Source organism: Rattus rattus, chromosome X, assembly GCF_011064425.1.
Source record: "Rattus rattus isolate New Zealand chromosome X, Rrattus_CSIRO_v1, whole genome shotgun sequence".
NCBI lineage: Eukaryota > Metazoa > Chordata > Mammalia > Rodentia > Muridae > Rattus > Rattus rattus.
In genome coordinates, this window is record NC_046172.1 from 78749866 (window position 1) to 78759586 (window position 9721).

Consider the following 9721-nt stretch of genomic DNA (forward strand, 5'->3'; position numbering starts at 1 on the left):
AGGTTGGTATGGGTGGGTGAAAATTAAAGCCAAAAATGTACTATGTTGTGGGACAGTAAAAGGCACCCTGGTTCCTGGGAGGCTTGAACTCTGGAGACCCTGCAGGGACTGTAGGTGTTTCTATTGACACTCAGAAAACCAGTCCTAGCCTGCAGTCCTCCATAGATTTGTGACCATCAATCATATAAAGGGCAACTCCCCAAGCCCCTCCACAGGTAGAAGATGTGACCACAGGTCATGTTGGATCAAGACAGATCTCCATTATAAAGAGGTACCTAAAGGTCTGGGGCTTAGTCAATGAATTTCCCTTCCCAGACACTCCTCTCCCAAAAGGTATTTAATCTCGGGCCCACTCTGAGAAGTGGGGTATGGTTTTACTCATCCACTTTCTGCCATGGCAATGAATGCCTTAAAATCACCTAATGTCTTTTTTCATTGGGATCCCCAGAGAAGGCTATTGCCTACAGAGCTGCCAGAAAATCTCCCGAAGAAGGCCTCCCTTGGCTCCCAGCAGAAGCCTACCAACAAACTAACTCAAGCCTACCACAGTCAAGCCACGGTTCATCCCTGCAGGATCCCTGGATGCCCAATAGCCTGAGAACTATATGGCCCCAGCCTCCTTGCAGGCCCAGGACATCCAAGTCAGCACAGCTGTTTTGGTTACCTCAGTCTGCGCTTCCCAGCCCCTGGAGCAGTGTCCCATGGCTGCCCTGTGGCCTGACACGGGGTGTGGGATAAGCATGGTCAACTTTCCACAGTCTGCCTCCCCAAGCGGCCAGAGATCTGTGGCAGAGTGGACGTAGTCCCCACCATTAAAACTACACTATGTACATGTTTGAAATAGCAAAGGATAAATTTTGAAAAGTTCAACATTTAAAAAATGAATAATGAAGATGTAACACAGGAGCATTGGTGAGTTTAAGCAGAAGTTTTAGTGTGTAGGCATATCCATTCTCTGACGCTTAACAACTGTATAAACTGTGTGTGTGTGTGTGTGTGTGTGTGTGTGTGTGTGTGTGTGTGTGTAGTATTAATTAGTGGGTTCAAATACGTAATTGACTATTACTGTATGATTTTAGTTAATTAATTTAGATAAAGATAATGAAAATAATGTAATGCTTCAACCTGAAGCCTTCTTAAAGTAAATTGCGTTGTACTATGACCCCTCTCCCTTTATCTGAGCATGATATGATCTAAGAGCCTCAGTAAAATCACAGAGTATAATAAACTTTACACACTTCAAACTTTCCTGTATAGTTATTTTGTAAACCTAATTATTACATATTAACACATCGTACCAATAATCTTTGACATTTACATTGCAACAAACAAATGCACCAATTAGTATTTACTTTTTTGGATTTGCAGCAATAGATTTGTTATCATCATAGATAGTAGAAATCAAAGCACTATTGTGTTTTCTTTACTGGAAAATCTTCACCCCTTCACATAATGTGAGCAATAATAGCTTATGTTTGTGAGTTAGAAATGCTGTACGGTAAAAATAAAAGTTTCTTGAATATAAGTGACTTAGTTTGGGTTTTATTGATGTGAAGAGACACCCCGTCCAAGGTGAGAATTAAAAAGAAAACCATTTAATTAGGGCTGGCTTACAGTTTCAGAAATTTACTTGAATATTGTCATTGCATCATACAGGCAGACAGGGAGCTACATAAGAGAGAAGCACAGAGAAAAAGGAAGGTGGCAGTTTTGCTGCAAGAGTTTTACAGAAACAGGTTGAAGAAAGAACAAGTTAGACCTAGGTGAAGACAGGAGACATGAGTGAAGACAGAAGACAGGAGAATGAGAAGGAGCCAGAAGATTAGAAGAGATTGCTAAAGTTAGTATGAGGGCAGGCAGAGCAATATAGGAGAGGACGAGAAGGAAGCCAAATTAAATCAGTCAGATGAGAGAGGAGTTTGGGCCAGAACAGCTGAGTTGAACCAATCAGCCAGAGATCAGAAAGAACTAGGAAGTGGTGATCTTATTAAGCAAGTATGCCTTAGAGGTAGAAAACATTTCTAGGCCTAGATAAGATTGTATGGATGACTAGGCCTATATTAGCTGACAAAGAAAGTAAGCCTCTGAGACAATTACACAAGCTTTCAACACATGAATATACTGGCAGGGGTGGGGTGGGGTGGGTGCATACGTATTCAAACCACCACAGCAAGCGTGGTGGTACTACAGAAGTCAATTTGAGAATTGAAACGGATTTAAGTAATAAAGTATAGACAGTGGTTATATTGTATATACAGTAGACAAAGAAATTATTCATATAAGCATTTTGTAAAAGTCAAAATTTTCATTTAGATACTCAGAAAAGTGAATGCTTTAAAACTAAGGCATACTTGGTTTAATTTTTTTTAGTTTTGTGTTAATTATTTTATTTATTAAAAGTTCAAATGTTGTCCCCCCTTCCTAGTCCCTCCTCAAGAAACCCCCAACCCCATATCCCCTCTCCTTCACATGTAAGAGCGTGATCCTCCACCCACTCATTCACTCCCACCTCACCCCTCTAGCATCCTCCTTCTCTGGGCCATCAAGTGTCCAAAGGAACAAGCACATTCCCTCGCACTGTGGCCAAATAAGGCAGTTCTCTGTTACCTATGTAGCGGAGGAGGCCACAAACCAGCCCATGTATGCACTTTGGTTGATGGCTTAATCCCTGGTTTCTGTGAGCGGTCCTGCTAGTTGATACCATTGTTCTTGCTAAGGGATTACAATCCCTTTCAGCACCTTCATCTTTCCTCTGTCTCTGCCATTGGAGTCCCCAGGTTCATTTTAATAGTTGGCTATAAGTATCTGCATCAGTATTGCTCAGGATTTGGCATCGCATCTCAGAAGACAGCCATACCTGGCTCCAGTCTACAAGCACATCTTGGTATCAACAGTAGTGTGCCCGGTTTGTGTCTGCACATGGGATGAATCCCAAGGTGGGGCAATCTCTGGATGGCCTTTCCTTCATTTTCGTTCCATTGTTTGTCCCCATATTTTTTATACAGGAATAATTCCTAGTTAATTTGTTTTAGATGAGGAGGTACCCCATTCCCTTAACTGGGGGACCATACGATTTCACTGAGGTGGTCTTCAGATACTATCTCACCTAGTGGGCATCTCAGCATTAATGTCACCCCACTGGTCCTGGGGAGCCTGACATTCCTGGTATCTGGGACTTTTGATGCCCATCACCTCACAGTGATGATATTTTATTTATTCTCCTTGCCTTGGGTTTCTCTTCTTTGTCTCCCCTTACCCCATCCTGCCTACCATTTTCCCCCCTTCTGTCTCCCCACCCAGGTACTCTCACTTTTACCCCCAGATTATTTTGTTCCTCCTTATATGTGGGATTGAAACATCCACACTTTGGCCTTTTTGTTGAGCTTCATATGGTCTGTGAATTGTATCGTGAGTATTCTGTGCTTTTTGAATAATATCCATTTATCAGAGAGTGTATACCATGTATGTCCTTTGGAGTCTGAGTTACCTCACTCAGGATGATATTTTCTAGTTCCATCGATTTGCCTTCAAAATTCGTGAAGTTCTAGTTTTTAATAGCTGAATAGTATTCCATTGTTTAAATGTACCATATTTTCTGTATCCATTATTCAGTTGAGGAATAATTGGGTTGTTTCCACCTTCTGGCTATCACAAATAAGAATTCTGTGAACATAGTGGAGGATATGTCCTTGTGGTTTGATGGAGTCTTTTTTGGGTACATGCCAAGGAGTGGTATAGATGGGTCTTCTGGTAGAGCTATTTCTAATTTCTGAGGAACTTCCAAATTATTTTCAAAGTGATTTTACCACCTTGCAAAACCACCAGCAGTGGAGGAGTGTTCTTCTTTCTCCACACCCGCACCTGCATCTGCTGTTAACTGAGTTTTTGATCTTAGTCATTCTGATTGGTATAAGGTGGAATCTCAGGGTTGTTTTAATTTGCCTTTCCCTGATGATTAAGGATGTTCAACATAGATGCTTCTTAGCCATTCAAAATTCCTCAGTTGAGAATCCTCTGTTTAGCTCTGTACCCTGTTTTTTAGTTGGGCCATTTGGTTTCATGCAGTCTAACTTCTTGAGTTTTTTCTATATTTTGGATATTAGCCCTCTATTGGATGGAGTGTTGATGAAGATCTCTTCCCAATCTGTAGGTGGCTGTTTTGCTCTATTGACAGTGTCTTTTGCCTTACAGAAGTTTTCAGTTTTATGAGGTCTCATTTGTCAATTGTAGATCTTAGAGTCGAGCTGTTGGTGTTCTGTGCAGGAAATTTCCCCCTAAGCCAATGTGCTCGAAGCTAGTTCCCCTTCCCCCTTCCATTAGATTCAGTGTTATGTGATTTTACGTGGAAGTTCTTAATGCACTTAACTTGAGCCTTGTACAAGGAGATAAAAGTGGATTAATTTGCATTTTATACATGCAGAACACTAGGCAAACCAGCATTCTCTGTTGAACATGCTTTCTTTGTCCCACTGTATGATTTTGGCTTCTTTGTCAGATGAACAGGGGTATGGGAATATATTTCTGGGTCTTCAATTCTATTCCCTTTGTTGACCTGTCTGTCTCAGTACCGATACCATGTAATTTTTAATCACTATTGCTTTGTAGTACACCTTGAGGTCAAGGGAAATTACCAACTCTTGACTTGGTTTGGATTTTCAAGACAAGACAGGGTTTCTCTTTGTAGTCTTAGACCATGTTGGCCTCAAACTCAGAGATCCATCTGTTTCTGCCTTCCAAATGCTGGGATTGAAGGGATGCCATTCACACACTTGGCTGTTCATTAAATTTTAATGTTAGAATTTTAATTATGTATGTGTGGATATGTAAAGGAGGGCAGGTAGAATTTAAGATTAGTAGAGGGCATCAGATCCCCAGAGCTGGTTATAGGTGATTATAAACTGCTTGATGTGGATGCTAAAATCTGAACTCTGGTCCTCTGCAGGATCAGTACAATTTTTAACTGCTGAGCCATCTCTCCAGTCTTCACTTATGAAATTTTTCATTAATATTTTAAAGTTATCATTGTCATAGGCAAGAAGTCACATGTTACAGTAATAACAGAGTGTAAAACCACATAACCTGGGAAATAAACTGACCACAATCTTTTGCACTTTGCCTGAGTCTGCTTATTTACAGTTAATTTAACCTAGATGTAATTTCCCACAGCATATTCATCAACTTTGTGTTTCTTCTTTTCAAAGCCACTGGTGGCCTGCACAGGCCACTCCAGGCGTGAATGGCAACCTGACCCACCATGCCTGCTCTCCACGGCTGACTAACATCAATGAGGCATTGGTGATGGAAGCCGGCTGCTGGAGTGGTCGATTCTGCAGGGCTAGAGTCTGACCCTAGGACTGGTGGAGGTGACGTGCTGCCAGATGATGTGGTGAGTCTCAGGTTCCACACGGTGGTGCCATGGATGACAGTATGAGCAGGTACTCCCACAGGTACTGGCTTCCGAGAACTCTAAACTGCCTAGTCCCAGGCTTCAAGGGCACCGCAGGCTAGCGGCTGCTGACTCCAACATGAGCCCTTCTGCTCCTGGGCTGGGAGGCTGCCAGCTGAGCTACAGCCCCTCTTCCAGCCTCAACAAGAGCAACATGCCTGTGCAGTGGAACGAGGTGAGTTCTGGCACCGTGGATGCCCTACCCACCCAGGTGAAGCCACCCCCTTTTCCTCACAGCAACCTGGTTCAGCAGAAGCCAGCCTTTGCCCACTATCCAGGCTATAGCCCACAAGCCCTGCAGAGCGGCTCTGGAGGTCTAGACAGCACCCAACCACACCTACAGCTTCGAGGGGCCCCCTCTGCATCAAGAGGGAGCTACATGCAACAGCCTCGACCACCAGCTACAGGCAGTCAGTGCCTGGGTGTGACTGCAGCCGTGAGCCCTCAGGCCAACTACAGCCAAACCCACCACCAGCTGAGTCCAAACGTTGTCAGTGGATCTCTGAACCAGTTTGCCCCCTCCTGCAGCAATATGGCAGCCAAGCCCAGCCACCTGGGACTCCCTCAGCAAATGGAAGTTGTCCCCAATGCCACCATCATAAGTGGCCATCAGCGGGAACTTGGGATTGCCAATTCATCCCTGGCTGCGGTGTCTCAATCTCACTCAGTCCTGGGCTATCCCCAGCAGGACTGCTACCAACAGTGCTCTGGCCTTCCGTCATCCCATCAGCCTAGCTTGATGGAGTCCCAGCAGAACACGGGCTTTGGTCTCATGCAGCCTTGGCCACCTCTGGAGCCCAACACAGCTAGCGGTCACCGAGGAGTACCTTCTGGGCAACAGCAGTTGTATGCCAGGACCGCTGGCCAAGCCGTTGTCACATCAGCCAACAAAGAGAGAGCAGAAGCTATGCCCAAGGGAACAGCAGGGACCATGGTATCCCTAACTCCTCAGCCATCTCAGGACATAGTGCAGTCACAGGACCAGAACATGCTCTACTACTATGGCCAGATCCACATGTGTGAACAGAACGGAGGCTGCCCAGCCATGCAGTCGCAGCCGCCACAACCATAAGGTTGCTCAGACAATATCCAGCCTGAGCCTCTGCCTTCACCAGGAGTCAGCCAGGTGTCCAGCACCATGGACTCCCAGCTCCTGCAGCCGCCCCCCCCCCAGATTGACTTTGATGCCATCATGGACGATGGCAATCACTCAAGCTTCTCTGGTGCACTGAGCCCAAGCCTTCTCCATAATCTCTCCCAGAATTCCTCACACCTCACCACACCCCGGAATTCCCTGACACTGCCTTCCATCCCAGCGGGCATCAGCAACATGGGTGTTGGTGACATGAGTTCCATGCTCACCAGCTTGGCTGAAGAGAACAAGTTTTTAAATATGATGACCTAGAGGCTCCTGGCTCCTGGCACAGCAGACCTGAGCAACGTTAACTTCTTGGAATACGAGGGTCTAATCTAGTCTCCTTGTCCAAATGTGTTAATTAGGTCTGAGAGGGTTGGGAAGTAGCGGGTTCAGACTTGCACATATTTTAAGAAAAGATTTAGGGGCATCCTCTCTGCTGTTTGGCCTATTTTTCGGGACACTGAAAAAGTCATATTCAGAAAGAAACTCGTTTACATGAAGCTTGCCAGTCTTTGATGTCTATGAGATTACTAGGTTCTGGCTTCTTCGCCTCTATTATTCAGCTAATGAGAGAGTACTTTGGCCAACGGCTTTCTAAGTACATGCCCAAAGAGGGGAGGGGAGCCACTTTGGGTTTGAATCTGAGACCATGCTGGATATTCGCTCTTCTGAGAAGACAGGTTTGCCATTCTACCACCTGCGAGGAAAAGGGATCACTGCTTCTCTTGGATTCATCCATGAAGTTCGCCAAGGTTGCTCACCACAGAGGAGGAAGGTACAACCCCTGGGATATCATGGAGTCTCCTCAGTTACTGCTAGCATCTCCACTCCTTAGGCAGGGTAGGACCAGCCGATTTCCTGAGTGGAGAAGAATTAGTAAAACACGTATTTTACTATGGGGGTGGGGGGCTCTCCTGGCCTGTTTACAGTGTTCTGAAGTGTACAGTGAAGCCCTCCCCCAGGAAGAGGACTTGTGTCTACATACCTGGGGTTTCTGTGGACTAGGAATGGACAGGGCCTCAGGGTGAAAGAGGCCTTCCGCAGGCAAAGGAGGTCATGTATTTACCCGCTTCTGTTTCTCCAGCGCACTATCTGACCACTCTCCCGTGGGAGATTCTAGGGCTCCTCCACACAGTGCTGGTGGCCAGCAGTCAGTACTGAACCACCACATGCAGCCTCTGTAGTTTCTGATCCCCTGGCCTCTCCCCTCCTCTCCAGGATTTTTGGCACCGACCTGTGACGACATGCACGGTGTTTGTGCAGGAGGGTGAAGGGATTGATTCTTTGACTTTGAGGAACTCTGGACTGAATTTGCTTGGTCAGTATGGCCTGGCCCCAGATAAGAAATGGCATACAGAAACTGACTCCAAAAAGAAATCAGTCCAAGCGCCCTGCAGGGTGAACCCATGACTCTTCCCACACACATGTCCACATCCCAGACCTGTCCCTCTGAGTTAATAGAAACTTTGCCAAACAAACCTCACCACTCAGAGCTTCCTTCTGGCCGTGACCTTGACTGCGGTGAGGAACTTCTTAACAGAGTCTGGAACCCCTGTGTCCCGGGGCAGCAAACTTCTCTGTTTACAATCCAGAGACAGGACCAACTCTAAATGACAGCCCTAGGCCATGCCCATGGGTCTCTGGCTCTCATGGTGTGGGCTCACTGCCTGGCATAGACCCCAACTCCCCTTTCTCTATCTGTATCTATTTTGTGTAGACATCGTCATGCCTGAATATACTGTGGATGAATCGTCCAGCCAAATTTATATTGCCAAACATTTTTAGCTTTTTCTACATGCTATAAATTGAGATGACTCGGTCAACTTGTAAATAAGTCTTTTTTTGTACATTAAAAATAATTTTTTCATAAAAAAAGAAATATGCTAATGACCACAACCACAAATATTTATTACCTGCTCATTTGGTATTTGACAATTCACTCAAGTAAACAAACAAAAATACTGACAGTATCTCAGTATAGATCTAAAATAAACTTTATTATGATTTAATTGATCTAAGTTTGAACTTTAACAGTTTGCAAAATAAAGATATTCTTTCACAGTGCCAAACAGATGGAAATATTGCATAGGTTAAGGAAAAAGATCATATGCACAGGGTTTAAGAAGATGTTATTTTCTTACATTGTATTATTAGAAACACTGGATTTTAAACACATTGATTCCTGAAGAAACTTCAAAACTGAATTTTTGGTAATTTTTAATAAACTCTGTATTTGGTAATGCAAAATAAGCCATAGCAAACTAAGGCATAATTTGTATACATCAAATCCCCAAATCTTAAATAAAATCACAACAATTTAGCAAAGGGTACACTTTGAGAAATTTAAAAGTCTTATTTTCTTATACTTGGTTAAGTTCTGTAAGAGAAAAATACTTTCTGGCTGCAATCGGATCAATCAAATTGTCTAGGTTCAGTGAATTCCTACACTTTCTTGCAGCAATAAACAGTGTTTTAAAGCTCAAATGCCTTGTGATATGATGAAAAGTGAATTTTTCTATGTTATTAGATATTTTGTCACAAGTAAGAGAGAATATTGTAAGTTTCTAAAGAAGTTTCAGGAATTTAGGCCTTTCAAGCATATTTCTCAGTCTGGAATACTTCAACTATTTTCTTAGTTTCTTTTATCCTACTGATTTTAACCTTAAACTGTCAGTTATTTTATAACACTGGCCATCTTCTTCTCACTCTGTTTAGAAAGCATGACCATAATTGTCTATGTGTCTTCAGCATTTCCTGGATTCAGAGTTCACAAAAAACTGCCTTAGGTGTTATTCTTTCTTCAGTCTCATCTATCTAAATTAAACAGGAAAACTAATAAGGGTTCAATACCATTACAGAAATCACCAACTTTTAAATGTTTTTATTAGCATGTGACATAAAAATTGTTTTATGACATTTTCATATATATGTGAGAGATGTGTGTTTTGACTCTATTCAAAATCCTCTTCATTCATTCCCCATTAACTTCTTTCTGTCCCCTCCTATTCTGGTAAAACTTTTCTTTTCTCAAAAACCCTCTCCTTTTACTTTCCCTATACGTAAATCCAATCTCCAGTCTCTCTCTCTCTCTCCCTCTCTCTCTCACACACACACACACACACACACACACACACACA

The 9721-nt window shown here is 43.5% G+C and overlaps 1 pseudogene; it reads left to right on the forward strand.

The window, feature by feature from the left end:
- Positions 1–605: 605 nt before the first annotated feature.
- On the forward strand, positions 606–6851 carry LOC116888007 (annotated as a pseudogene).
- The last annotated feature ends 2870 nt before the right edge of the window (positions 6852–9721 follow it).